The 14,798-nt window shown below is 42.8% G+C and overlaps 1 protein-coding gene across 1 annotated transcript in view; it reads right to left on the bottom strand.

Moving 5' to 3' along the window:
- The window catches only part of LOC137437665 (transforming growth factor beta-2 proprotein), a 58,597-nt gene that overhangs the window by 4,740 nt on the left and 39,059 nt on the right, over positions 1–14,798 (bottom strand). The window lies entirely within an intron of this gene.

The following is a 14,798-nucleotide window of genomic DNA, read 5'->3' as shown; positions in this document are numbered from 1 at the left end:
AGGGGACACCATCCTCACCATATTCAAGCTCTGAGAAAACTACAGAAGTGCATGGACCAGGCCAAGAAGACATTATTCAGAAAAATAAGGATTGGGTGTTATATCCCCTCACTAAATATTTTTACTATTTAATGACAATTTTCTTAAACCAGACAGCAGGCTTTTATCCGTTTTATGTCTTTCTCTTTAGGTGGAAAAGTCCATTGTTAAATTTTTGACCAGCAATGGTATTGCATTCCATTGTTGTGAAACAAAAGACAGTTCCACCAACTCATGTCATATTCCATCTCGACTCGTGATCTTCCTTTCATTAACGCTTCCCTAACACATCCCACATATCTCAAGGGTTACTATCTCTTTCCCTCTATTCTATTCACTTTTCCTGTTCTTTCTGTTTCTTCTGTTCTTCCTTCCTCTTGCTTATGGTGTCCAAGTGTGGCACCGCTTGCCCCACTGACGGTACATTGCCTTTTTTTACTCTCTCATCATTTGTATGCAGCACGTAGCATCAGGTCTCACAAAAGGTGCTGAGGTGCCGCAGATGTAGTGCCCTCTGTAGGTTAGAGCAGGAATTTGGAACTTGGCCAGGATGCTGGCGATAGCACGCCAACACTTCACAAAAGACACCATGAGCTCTTTAACATGCTCCAATTAATGTTGGCACATCGGAAGCCTAGTTTAACGTTCATCTGAGGGACAGCACACACATTGATGAATCACCCTGTCTGCAAAACACTGGGATGACAGTTTATACCTGGGTCGCGATCCAGAAGACGGACCAGGCAGCTTAGACACGAGTGCACATACTGCTTTTTCTCCTGCAGGACATCATTTCCAGGACATTAGGAGGCAACCAGAAAATCAACACATGGTACTTGAACCTCGGGTCCCAGCATCGTGAGCTATGCGTTTGGAACGGAATATCAAATGCATTCGATACAGTCTGGCATCCCGCCTTGTTCTCCAAACTATCTGCCTATAGCATCCAAGGCCAACTCCACACATGACTTCCTCTACTCTCACAGCCAACATGTGGCACTCAAAGGAATCCTTTCATCTCCTCTCCCTGTCAAGGCTGGAGTGCTCCAAGGCGATGTTCTGGTCCCAGTCCTATTCCTGATCTTCATCTTCATCAACTCTCTGGAAAATCCCCTTTATGTCTTGGTTGATGACTCCACTCTCTGCCGTGACATTCCTCATCCTTCAGACATTCAGGCTGCAGCCTCTTCCCTCTCTTCAGACCTTGCATAAAATCACAAGCTGGTTAAACACTTGGAATATGTCTTTCAATCCTGATGAATCTCACACTGTCTCCACAAAAGGACCCTCTGGCAAACTCTTGTATCTACTTTCTTAACAAACCTCTTGAAGAAGTTCAGTCACTCAAACTTTTGGGTCTCACGAGTAGCCATGAACTTCCTTTTGCAAACCACGTTTCTAAGTGGGCCTCAAAAGCCAGTCCGCCATCATGCAAAGTCCTTCTTCGGCACACCTGAACTCTTATCTACCTACAAGGTCTCCATCCGCACCTTGATGGAGTACTGCTCTCCCCAATGTACTGTCACCCTACTCCTTGCTCAGATCGATGTCGTGGAAACCCAGGCCTTCAAGATAAATGAAGCTGAGTTGATGGACCTGTCACTTTCACCATGGTCTCTGTCTTATACCGACTTTTTATTCTCTGCTGTTTCCGTGCCCTTCCGAAGGTTTTCTTCTCTGCTGTTTTTCCTTCATGAGAGTTTGCGGCTCCATCCATCTTGTCTGCCTCCTGTGTCCTCCCCTAACCCTCATTGTACCCCACATCATTTGTTTTGTCCATGTCTTCCTCTATCCTGTCCCTCAACCCTGCGGTTGTTGTGTTTCTCCCTCTCTTTCTACTCTTCACTTTGTTTCATTACATTTGCTGATTAGTTCTATGTTCGAGCTCCTCCACAACGCTCGACTTTATAGACAAAAAGGACTTCTTTAGGTTAGACTTTAGAGCAAGGTTAGTTAGGCCCATTAGTCCCTTGAATTTACGGTAATTGTTGTGGATCCCATTATTACCTTTCTGGCAAACATCTCCAGTCGTGGTTCATGAAGTTTGGAACATTCCTTTAATATACTGCCATGACATGTCATAACATTCCTCCAGGTGTGCTTTGCTGTTAGCGGAAAATGCCTGTCTGATTGTCTTCTTTTTTTTTTTTTTCTCAAGACTCAAGTGTTGATGTAAACTTTAGTGAACCCATGTAACTATTACACACTACTTTTTGGGTGGTCGTCATTGGTAGCCCATCCCAAGGCGATCCTAACTCGATCAATTCAATAAATGTGATTAATTTAGTGTTCGACAAGGATCATGATAAGTCATTAGACTCGGTTTTCGTTTTACCTCCTCCATTTGCAGGTTTAAAATACACAGGCCCTTGAACAAACAAACAAAACAACAAGCTTGATCATCATGAGGTCACACAAGTCGAGAATATAATGGAAATGAAGTCAACCTGTGGTTAATCATGAATGTTAAATCATGTTAAATGCTGAGACCAAATAAATATTTTCTGAACTATGGCTAGATCAAATATATATATAATTATTTATATATATATATATATATATATATATAATATTATATATATATATATATATATATATATATATATATATATATATATATATATAATATTATATATATATATATATATATATATATAATATTATATATATATATAATATTATATATATATATATATATATATATATATATATATATATATATATATATATATATATATATATATATATATATATATATATATATATATTAGGGTGGTCCTCAAATGTACACCAAAAAATAAAATTGGACTTTTTTCAGGTGCTTGTTGCTAAAATTGTTCCTTATTGTGAAAAAATGAAATGTGCCAAAGATGGTTTCTATACAACTTTATTTACTACTGTCACACATGGGTTGAAAATTACGTTTCAGTATCGACACACAAAATTGTTTTTAATAAACTAACACTCAGATGTAATCCCAAATCAGTAAGAATGTATGACAATCATCATAAACACACAGAGTAAGAGTCATCCAGACCATTGATTCCTCATTAATAAGTTCTGTGGTAAATTATTTCCTCCTTATCTTCTTTGCGTTGGGGAACTGATGGCGATGCCACTCAACAACTTGCAACAGGTACTGGCGCTGCTGTTCATCCTTTGTCAAGACTTGATTGTAGTCCTGTATTAATGCTACACCATGTTCTGCAAAGTCGTTGACAGTGGAAATACCGCATAAGACTGGCTGTGATGACTGAAATGATGGGTCATCGGCCCACTCACCAGGGTCCTTTTCTAGGAAGTCAGTATTGACTTTGAATGCAGTAAAAATTCGCAGTGAGGCAGAAGTAACAAAATCTGCAACAGTCTTGGCAGCGATGGCTTCTTTTGCTGTAAGATCCACATGTACCCGTGGTTGAGGATTCTCTTGGCATTCTTCTTTAAGAGCAGCTACTATCATTCGCTTGACATCAAGCTCAACACTATCATCAAACAGAGCAAGTCCTGCCAGTTCTTCGCTGAGGTACCACAAGTGATTGGAAAGCTTTTTGCTGGTGGCTTCGGCAATCACTGAATCAGGATAGAAAATGAGTGCTTTTAAGAGAGCTAGGTCTCCAGCGGGAGCACCATTGGCAGATGGAGCGCTGAACCAGGCTTTGGTATACACTGCTCCAACAAATGCTGTAAAACGCTTTATGCCAGTGAGTTCCTTTGGGGTCAGTCAAAACTGATCACGGAACAAGTCGATCTTGATTCCATAAATCACACGGGCCATCCATCTTGCCCGATGCATGGCTCCTGGCTGCATGAACCTGAATCCTCTCGGAGGACGCGCACCAAACAGAATAATAGTCAACTCAAGAAGTTCACGGAAGTCATCTCCTAGTTGGCCCGATTCCAGTTTCTGGATGCAGAATGAAATGACATCTTCTTTGCAACTTAAAAATACACCTGAAACTACAGAGTCCAGGTCATCAGGCATCATTGGCTTAAACTTGCTTTGGTCAATGGAATTCCAGTTTGACTGGAAACGCTTGAAGACGGCTATCTCAGGTCCTTTTGATGGACCAAGAAATGGTTTGAATGCTGCCATTGCTGCCTCTACCACTAGTTCCAGAATGTGATGCTGGCATGCAAAATGTAATAGTGGTCGTCCAAGCTTTTGCTACAAAATAGTGCATGCACCAAGTGCTGAACCAGTGTTGCTGGCTGTCGTGTCAAAGTTCATACCTGCCACCATGTCTTGCAAATGCCATTCTTCGAGGCATTGCATAACAGCAGCAGCTGTTGCTAGTCCAGTTCCTGCTGGCAGCTTTGGCACACCCAGAAGCTTTCCAGTTCTTTGTGGGTCACTGACAATGACAGGAAGGCGATCAACTTTTTTAGTCCCATCGTCTGGAAGGAGCTTGCCATCCCAATGAACCACCAGACTTGTGTTTGGAGCATAGGATGCCTGGATGTCACCTGCAATTGTCTTCCGTTGGATCCGCCTGGATTTCCTGATCGATGTGCGGTTGATGGCCAACTCTGAAGGGTCGTGTCCCAGAGCAGAGGCTGCTGCTGACAAGATGTGAACAGCTGATCGATCGCTAACCTTGGTGCGGTCGAGAGCTGCTGTTAGATCCAGTGTAACAATGCTACTTGCACGCTTTCGGCTCTGCCTCTTTTAAGCAGATAGAACAGCAGAGTCGTCATGATCACTGGCTTCAGCACTGCTGTCTGTTGATGATGCTAGCTCAGGTCTCCTCTCGGGCTGCTTGCTTCTCTTTTTCATGCTGCTCTCTTTCAGTCAACACCTTGTCGCGTTGATGTGTCCGCTCCTCTTTTCCTGCTAGCACCTTGTCAACACCAACCATAAAGCCCCGTCGACCTGGCTCCCGTTGTTCCTTAAGGAATTCGCGGTCCTCTGGTATTTTGATCAGATCAAGGACATCAACATGAGCAATGTCAAATAAGTCACGTAGACCGGTTTGAAAGTGCTCTTCTTTCTTTATCTGAGGGACAGATCGCCGGCTCTTTCCTTTCAGGATGGATCTGTATTGTTCTACTTTTCTCTCTAGTTTTGCAATGATATTCCGCTCATCTGCAGTGGGGATCCGTGTTTTCTCCCAGATGCACAATGTCTCACGAACAACAGTTGTTGCGGCACTGCTTATGTCCAATTTCTCAGCATGATGTAGCTTAAAGTATCGCTGCAGAATCTCTTGCCAAGATGGGAGCCGAGTTTCCGGTAGTTTTTCAATATGGCAGCCTATCAGCCACACATGGTTCTTTTTTCAGGTTGCTCTTCTTGAAGTACTTGCACTCGCCATCATAACTGAAACAAACCGAAATAATTTCTTTTTTCGTGCTGATTAGCAGATTAGCAGGGGCCATGTGACGGTGGTAAAAGTTTTCAAAATGAAATGAAATTTTACCCAATTTGTTCTCTCTACAGGTGTAATAAAAAAATGGAAAAGCACTTTAGAAAAGTTAATGTTTACATTTGAGGACCACCCTAAATTATATATATATATATATATATATATATATATATATATATATATATATATATATATATATATATATATATATAATTTGTATAGGTTTGGCAGGTACGACATGGCCAAAATTTGGCGGGCACCCCTTCTAATCAGTGGATTTGGCTGTTTCAGCCTCCCCCATTGCTGACAGGAACAGTATATATAATCAAGCACACAGCCATGCAATCTCCACAGACAAACATTGGCAGTAGAATGGGCTGTACTGGAGAGCTCAGTGACTTTCAACGTGGCATCGTCATAGGATACCACCTTTCCAACAAGTCAGTTCGTCAAATTTCTGCACTGCTAGAGCTGCCCGGTCAACTGTAAGTGCTCTAATTGTGAAGTGGAAACGTCTAGGAGCAACAACAGCTCAGCCGTGAAGTGGTAGGCCACACAAGCTCACAGAACGTGAGTGCTGAAGCACATAGCATGTAGAAATTGTCTGTCCTCGGTTGCAACACTCACTGCCGAGTTCCAAACTGCCTCTGGAAGCAACGTCAGCACAACAACTCTTCGTCGGGAGCTTCATGAAATGGGTTTCCATGGACGAGCAGCCGCACACAAGCTTAAGATCAGCGTGCGCAATGCCAAGCAACGGCTTTCGTGGTGTAAAGCTCACTGCCATTGGACTCTGGAGCAGCAGAAACGCCTTCTCTGGAACGCCAACTGCGAGCTAGGCCTTATCGCCCAACATCAGTGCCTCACCTCACTAATGCTCTTGTGGCTGAATGGAAGCAAATCCATTCAAACTTTTCAAATTTTCAAATTTCGACCAAAATCACAGACTGGTCAAACAAGTGGAACATGTCTTTCACTCTTACTATGTCTCTCTGAAATGACCGACTGGACAACCCTCCCATCTACTTTCTCAACAATCCTCTCCAAGAAGTTCTGTCACTCAAGCTTTTGGGTCTCACTATCTGCCATGATCTTTCCTGGGAAAACCACATTTCCAATCTGGCCTCCAAAGCCAGTCGCCGACTGGGCATCATCCGTCGTGCAAAGTCCTTCATTGGCACACCTGAGCTCCTTACCACAAACAAGGCTTTCATCCGCAGCTCAATGGAATACTATTCTCCCCTCTGGTCTGGTGCTCCTGCCTCACACCGAGCTCGGCTTCACGCTGTTGAAACCAAAGCTTTAAGAATCATTGGAATCTCCCGCGATGAAGCTAACTCCAAGGGCCTTTCACTCACTCACCGCAGGCAGGTAGGTGGTCTTTCTGTCTTCTACCGACTCCTCTCCGGCCTTGCTCCCCCAGCTCTATCTGTGCTCTGTCCCCCAAATATTCCTACATGTCGCACAAGATCTGCCAGCAACCCTCTTATGGTTAAACTGCCAAAATCAAGACTCTCTGCTCACCTTCAGCTGTTCAGCTGTTCATCAAGACAGCTGTTCACCACCATCTCTTATCTTCCCCCATCCAAAACCTTGATCTTTTCTACCCCCGTTAATTCACCCCAGAACCACTTGTTTGAAATACCAACTTCTCTCCTGGAATTCCGAGCAGTGTCCATTTTTTTTTTTTTTTTTTACCTGTCCACCCCCCCCCCCCCCCCCCGTCATTTCCATGCCTCCTCCCCCCAGGCCCTCTCCCTCCCACAGATCTCCCAATGTCCCTGTTCTCTACTGTTGTACGTGTGTGCTTCCCTCTCTTTACCCATATTGTCTTTATTATATGTTTTATGTGTCCGTTTTTTTTTTTGTGATTAATGTTACCTCTTACACGAGCCTCGATCTTGTATACAAAAAAAAATAAAATCGCCGCAGCAATGTTCCAAGCATCTAGTGGAAAGCCTTCCCAGAAGACTGGAGGCTGTTATAGCAGCAAAGGGGGGGACCAACTTCATATTAATGCCCATGATTTTCGAATGAGATGTTCGACGAGCACATACGGGTGTGATGTTTGGGTGTCCACATACCTTTTATACGTATGTGGACACCCACACATTATACGTATATGATGCTTTTTAACAATATATATATATATATATATATATACATACACACACATACAGTATATATATATATATATATATATATACTGTATATATATATATATATATATATATATATATATATATATATATATATATATATATATATATATATATATATATATATAGATATATAGATATATATATATATAGATATATATATATATATATATATATATACAGCAATACCCCGTTGTACGCCATTTCGACCTACGTCAAATCCGACTTTACGCCACTCTTCCAGAGTAAATTTCAGTTCAGCGAACGTCATTATGTGCGACTTTACGTCACTCGGACATCATAATAGGAGGACGTGAAAAAAATATATTTAAAATAAATAAAATAGTACATAAAAATTAACAATAAAAGAAGCTAAAAAAACAATTTAAAATACAATAAAAAGCACATTAAAAATATTTTAAAATGTACATCCAAGGAGCAGACACTTTCTTTTAAACAGTGGGACAGTCTACTCTCAAGTGATCCTTTGCCTTACAAATTTGACAACAAGGCTCATTAGTCATATAAAAGACCTTATACAGTTGTGGCCAAAAATATTGGCACCCTTGCACCTTTTTCAAATAACTCACAATTTTCTCGAAAAATAAGTTGAAATTGACAAAAGTATTTGGTCTCCACAATTCATTATTTCACTGTTAATATTACAGAACCTTTGTTTTTGATTCAGAACTTAATATATCCTTTTAAATCAGAAAATAAAAACAAATGGCATTGACAAAATTATTGACACCCTGGACTTAATATTTGGTATCACAGCGTTTGGACAAAATAACTGCAGTCAAGCACTTCCTACACCTCTCTACTGGCAGTTTGGCCCACTCTTCTTGTGCAAACTGCTCCAGTTCTCCCAGATTTGAAGAGTGCCTTCTCCCAATTGCTGTTTTCAAATCTCCCCACAGGTGTTCAATGGGATTTAGATCTGGACTCATTGCTGGCCACTTCAGAACAGTCCAGCGTTTGTCTTGAACCATTCATGGTTGGTTTTTGAAGTGTGTTTGGGGTCATTGTCCTGCTGCAAGACCCATGACCTTAGACGGAGACCCAGCTTTCTGACACTGGGTTGAACATTGCGCTCCAAAATGCCTTGGTAATCTCTTGATTTCATGATGCCATGCACACATTCAAGGTACTCAGTGCCAGAGGCAGCACAGCAACCCCAAAACATCACTGAACCTCCTCCATGTTTGACTGCAGGGAAGGTGTTCTTTTCTTTGAAGGCTTCATTTTGTTTTCTCCAAACATAGAGATGATGTGCTTTACCAAAGCTCTAATTTGGTTTCATCTGTCCACAGGACATTCTCACAGAAGGATTTTGGCTTGTTCAGGTGTGTTTTGGAAAACTCCAGTCGGGCTTTCTTATGTCTGTCTCTCAACAGTGGGGTACTCCATAAAACCCCCTTTCATTGAGTTTGCGACGGATGGTGCGAGTTGAAATTGTCGTACCTTGTGTCTGAAGGTCACCTTGAATCTGTTTGGCAGTTGATCGAGGTGCTCTCTCCACTATTCGAACAATCCTTCGCTGCATTATTCGCTCAAGTTTCCCCTTTGGCGATGTACAGGGAGGTTGGCTGCAATGCCATGGGCCTTAAACTTCCTGATAACATTGTGTATGGTGGAAACAGGAGCATCAAGGTCGCTGGAGATGGACTTGTAGCCTTGAGATTTTCTATGCTTTGCTACAATCTTGTGTCTGACCTTCCCAGACAATTCTCTGGTTTTCTTTCTTTTCTCCATGCTCATTGCGGCACACAGTGACACAAAACATCAGAATGACTCCTTTTCTCCATTCAAACTGGTTGAATGAGTGATTTTTATATTGCAGGCACCTGCAGCTCACCACAGGTGAGTTCAATACCAAAGTAGAGTAGAATTATCTGCTTGAAATCTAATTATTTCTAACAACTTATAAAAGGTACCAATAATATTGTCCAGGCCGTTTTAGGATTTCTGTGTGGAAAAAAATAAATATTTAATAATTTTTTCAGCTTTTTTTGTTGTTTTTTTCCACCGCAAACCAAAGAGGTACACATGTGGATACTAAAATATTTTATTTTAGTAGAGGTACATATGTGCATTATTTGAAAAAAGTGCAAGGGTGCCAATAATTTGGGCCACGACTGTATATATATACATTTGCATGTATATATATATATATATATATGTGAGATAGCTGCAATGAATTAAGGTAAGAGAGCTTTGGTGGATTAAGCTGAAAGAGAGCTGTGGTGGATTAAGCTGAAAGAGAGCTGTGGTGGATTAAGCTGAAAGAGAGCTGTGGTGGATTAAGCTGAAAGAGAGCTGTGGTGGATTAAGTTAAAGTAAAAGAGCTGTGGTGGATTAATGTGAGAGAGCTGTGGTGCATTAAGGTGAGTGAGCTATGGTGGATTAAATTGAGTGAGCTATGGTGGATTAAGGTGAGTGAGCTATGGTGGATTAAATTGAGTGAGCTGTGGTGCATTAAGGTGAGTGAGCTATGGTGGATTAAATTGAGTGAGCTATGGTGGATTAAGATGAGAGGGCTGTGGTGGATTAAGGTGAGTGAGCTGTGGTGCATTAAGGTAAGTGAGCTATGGTGGATTAAATTGAGTGAGCTATGGTGGATTAAGATGAGAGGGCTGTGGTGGATTAAGGTGAGTGAGCTATGGTGGATTAAGGTGAGTGAGCTATGGTGGATTAAGGTGAGACAGCTATGGTGGATTAAGGTGAGTGAGCTATGGTGGATTAAGATGAGAGGGCTGAGGTGGATTAAGGTGAGAGAGCTGTGGTGGATTAAGATGAGACAGCTATGGTGGATTAAGGTGAGTGAGCTATGGTGGATTAAGGTGAGTGAGCTATGGTGGATTCAGGTGAGACAGCTATGGTGGATTAAGGTGAGTGAACTATGGTGGATTAAGATGAGAGCTGTGGTGGATTAAGGGAAAAGAGAGAGCTGTGGTGGATTAAGTTAACGTAAGAGAGCTGTGGTAGATTAAGTTAAGGTAAGAGAGCTGTGGTGGATTAACGTGAGAGAGCTGTGGTGAATTAAGGTGAGACAGCTATGGTGGATTAAGGTGATACAGCTGTGGTGGATTAAGGTGAAAGTGCTGTGAGGGATGAAGCTGAGAGAGCTATGGTGGATTAAAGCGAGAAAGCTGTGGTGGATTAAGGTGAAAGATTGGTGGATTAAGGTGAGAGAGCTATGGTGGATTAAGATGAGAGAGCTGTGGTGGATTAAGGGACAAGAGAGAGCTGTGGTGGATTAAGTTAAGGTAAGAGAGCTGTGGTGGATTAACGTGAGAGAGCTGTGGTGGAATAAGGGAAAAGAGAGAGCTGTGGTGGATTAAGTTAAGGTAAGAGAGCTGTGGTGGATTAAGGGACAAGAGAGAGCTGTGGTGGATTAAGTTAAGGTAAGAGAGCTGTGGTGGATTAAGGGACAAGAGAGAGCTGTGGTGGATTAAGTTAAGGTAAGAGAGCTGTGGTGGATTAAGGGACAAGAGAGAGCTGTGGTGGATTAAGTTAAGGTAAGAGAGCTGTGGTGGATTAATGTGAGAGAGCTGTGGTGGATTAAGGTGAGACAGCTATGGTGGATGAATGTGAAAGTGCTGTGAGGGATGGCGATGAGAGAGCTATGGTGGATTAAAGTGAGACAGCTATGCTGGATTAAGGTGAGTGAGCTATGGTGGATTAAGGTGAGTGAGCTATGGTGGATTCAGGTGAGACAGCTATGGTGGATTAAGGTGAATCAGCTATGGTGGATTAAGATGAGAGGGCTGTGGTGGATTAAGATGAGAGGGCTGTGGTGGATTAAGATGAGAGAGCTGTGGTGGATTAAGGGAAAAGAGAGAGCTGTGGTGGATTAAGATAAGAGACCTGTGGTGGATTAAGATGAGAGAGCTGTGTTGGATTAAGATGAGAGAGCTGTGTTGGATTAAGATGAGAGAGCTGTGGTGGATTAAGGGGAAAGAGAGAGCTGTGGTGGATTAAGATGAGAGAGTTGTGGTGGATTAAGGGAAAAGAGAGAGCTATGGTAGATTAAGTTAAGGTAAGAGAGCTGTGGTGAATTAAGGTGAGACAGCTATGGTGGATTAAGGTGATACAGCTGTGTTGGATTAAGGTGAGAGAGCTGTGGTGGATTAAGATGAGTGAGCTGTTGTGGATTAAGGGAAAAGAGAGAGCTGTGGTGGATTAAGGGAAAAGAGAGAGCTGTGGTGGATTAAGGGAAAAGAGAGAGCTGTGGTGGATTAAGGGAAAAGAGAGAGCTGTGGTGGATTAAGATGAGAGAGCTGTGGTGGATTAAGGGAAAAGAGAGAGCTGTGGTGGATTAAGGGAAAAGAGAGAGCTGTGGTGGATTAAGATGAGAGAGCTGTGGTGGATTAAGGGAAAAGAGGGAGCTGTGGTGGATTAAGATGAGAGAGCTGTGGTGGATTAAGGGAAAAGAGAGAGCTGTGGTGGATTAAGATGAGAGAGCTGTGGTGGATTAAGGGAAAAGAGAGAGCTGTGGTGGATTAAGATGATAGAGCTGTGGTGGATTAAGGGAAAAGAGAGAGCTGTGGTGGATTAAGATGAGAGAGCTGTGGTGGATTAAGGGAAAAGAGAGAGCTGTGGTGGATTAAGGGAAGAGAGAGAGCTGTGGTGGATTAAGATGAGAGAGCTGTGGTGGATAAATGTGAGAGAGCTGTGGTGGATTAAGGTGAGAGAGGTATGGTGGATTAAGATGAGAGAGCTGTGGTAGATTAAAGTGAGAGAGCTGTGGTGGATTAAGGTGAAAGATGGGTGGATTAAGGTGAGAGAGCGATGGTGGATTAAGGTGAGAAAGCTGTGGTGGATTAATGTGAGAGAGCTGTGGTGGATTAAGGTGAGAAAGCTGTGGTGGATTAAAGTAAGAGAGCTGTGGTGGATTAATGTGAGAGAGCTGTGGTGGATTAATGTGAGAGAGCTGTGGTGGATTAATGTGAGAGAGCTGTGGTGGATTAAGATGAGAGAGCTATGGTGGATTAAGATGAGAGAGCTGTGGAAAATTAAGGTGAAAGAGCTGTGGTGGATTAAGGTGAGAGAGCTGTGGTGGATTAAGGTGAAAGATTGGTGGATTAAGGTGAGAGAGCTATGGTGGATTAAGATGAGAGAGCTGTTGTGGATTAAGGGAAAAGAGAGAGCTATGGTGGATTAAGTTAAGGTAAGAGAGCTGTGGTGGATTAAGATGAGTGAGCTGTTGTGGATTAAGGGAAAAGAGAGAGCTGTGGTGGATTAAGGGAAAAGAGAGAGCTGTGGTGGGTTAAGGGAAAAGAGAGAGCTGTGGTGGGTTAAGGGAAAAGAGAGAGCTGTGGTGGATTAAGATGAGAGAGCTGTGGTGGATTAAGGGAAAAGAGAGAGCTGTGGTGGATTAAGGGAAAAGAGTGAGCTGTGGTGGATTAAGATGAGAGAGCTGAGGTGGATTAAGGGAAAAGAGAGAGCTATGGTGGATTAAGTTAAGGTAAGCGAGCTGTGTTGGATTAAGATGAGAGAGCTGTGGTGGATTAAGGGAAAAGAGAGAGCTGTGGTGGATTAAGTTAAGGTAAGAGAGCTGTGTTGGATTAAGATGAGAGAGCTGTGGTGGATTAAGGGAAAAGAGAGAGCTGTGGTGGATTAAGGGAAAAGAGAGAGCTGTGGTGGATTAAGATGAGAGAGCTGTGGTGGATTAAGGGAAAAGAGAGAGCTGTGGTGGATTAAGATGAGAGAGCTGTGGTGGATTAAGGGAAAAGAGAGAGCTGTGGTGGATTAAGATGAGAGAGCTGTGGTGGATTAAGGGAAAAGAGAGAGCTGTGGTGGATTAAGATGAGAGAGCTGTGGTGGATTAAGGGAAAAGAGAGAGCTGTGGTGGATTAAGGGAAGAGAGAGAGCTGTGGTGGATTAAGATGAGAGAGCTGTGGTGGATTAATGTGAGAGAGCTGTGGTGGATTAAGGTGAGAGAGGTATGGTGGATTAAGATGAGAGAGCTGTGGTAGATTAAAGTGAGGGAGCTGTGGTGGATTAAGGTGAAAGATGGGTGGATTAAGGTGAGAGAGCGATGGTGGATTAAGATGAGAGAGCCTTGGTGGATTAAAGTAAGAGAGCTGTGGTGGATTAAGGTGAGAGAGCTGTGGTGGATTAATGTGAGAGAGCTGTGGTGGATTAATGTGAGAGAGCTGTGGTGGATTAAGATGAGAGAGCTATGGTGGATTAAGATGAGAGAGCTGTGGAAAATTAAGGTGAAAGAGCTGTGGTGGATTAAGGTGAGAGAGCTGTGGTGGATTAAGGTGAAAGATTGGTGGATTAAGGTGAGAGAGCTATGGTGGATTAAGATGAGAGAGCCGTGGTGGATTAAAGTCAGAGAGCTGTGGTGGATTAAGGTGAGAGAGCTGTGGTGGATTAAGGTGAGTGAGAGGTGGGGGATTAAGGTGAGAGAGCTGTGGTGGATTAAGATGAGAGAGCTCTGGTGGATTAAGGTGAGAGAGCTGTGGTGGATTAAGGTGAGAGAGCTGTGGTGGATTAATGTGACATTGCTGTGGGTGGTTAATGGGAGAGAGCCATGGGGAATTAGGGTAATAGTGGGGCGGCTTAGCCCAAATATTCAAAAGAATTGTGCATTTTGTGATACAAGCACCAAATTTGGCACAAATGTACATTAATATGTTGCGAACATTTTCAGATATTGGGCCACTTGAAATTCCGTAATTTTTTTTTTCAAATTTTTTCAAATTTCGTAATTTCAAATTTTTCGGGTGACACCGTCGCAATTTCGGTCTTCGAGGCCGGCCGATAGGCAAAGTGTGACCGGAAGGGACGAGGTTCTCCTGACCACGTGGCCCTCGATCTGGGAAGCGAGAGGCGTTCCATTAGTGGACGCGCCCCTCACGCCCGACTTTTGGGCGGCCCCGGCAGGCCGTTTGTTTTGACGTTCCGTGACAGGCCCCGCACCCCCACCTCCGGGCCGACCGGAAGCTTGTGCTGAGTACATCATACCTGAACAACTCAGTGAGGCAGAACACAGCAGTGCACACCAGGGTGACCCCTTCAGTGCATAAACCAATTAACCTGTCCACTGCAGGGCATATAGAAATTAAGTTATTTTCTGCATATAATAATAATATAAGTTCAGTTCTATATAACAATTTCTGTTATCACCACTACCACTACAACTACCACTACTACAAGCTTTGTCTGGAATTTTGTGGATTAACAGACATACAGACAAGCTGGGATCAAAACATTACCTCCTTCC

This window comes from Myxine glutinosa, chromosome 1, assembly GCF_964187855.1.
Source record: "Myxine glutinosa chromosome 1, kmMyxGlut1.1, whole genome shotgun sequence".
Taxonomy (NCBI): Eukaryota; Metazoa; Chordata; class Myxini; order Myxiniformes; family Myxinidae; genus Myxine; species Myxine glutinosa.
This window is presented reverse-complemented; position numbering and strand designations above follow the sequence as displayed.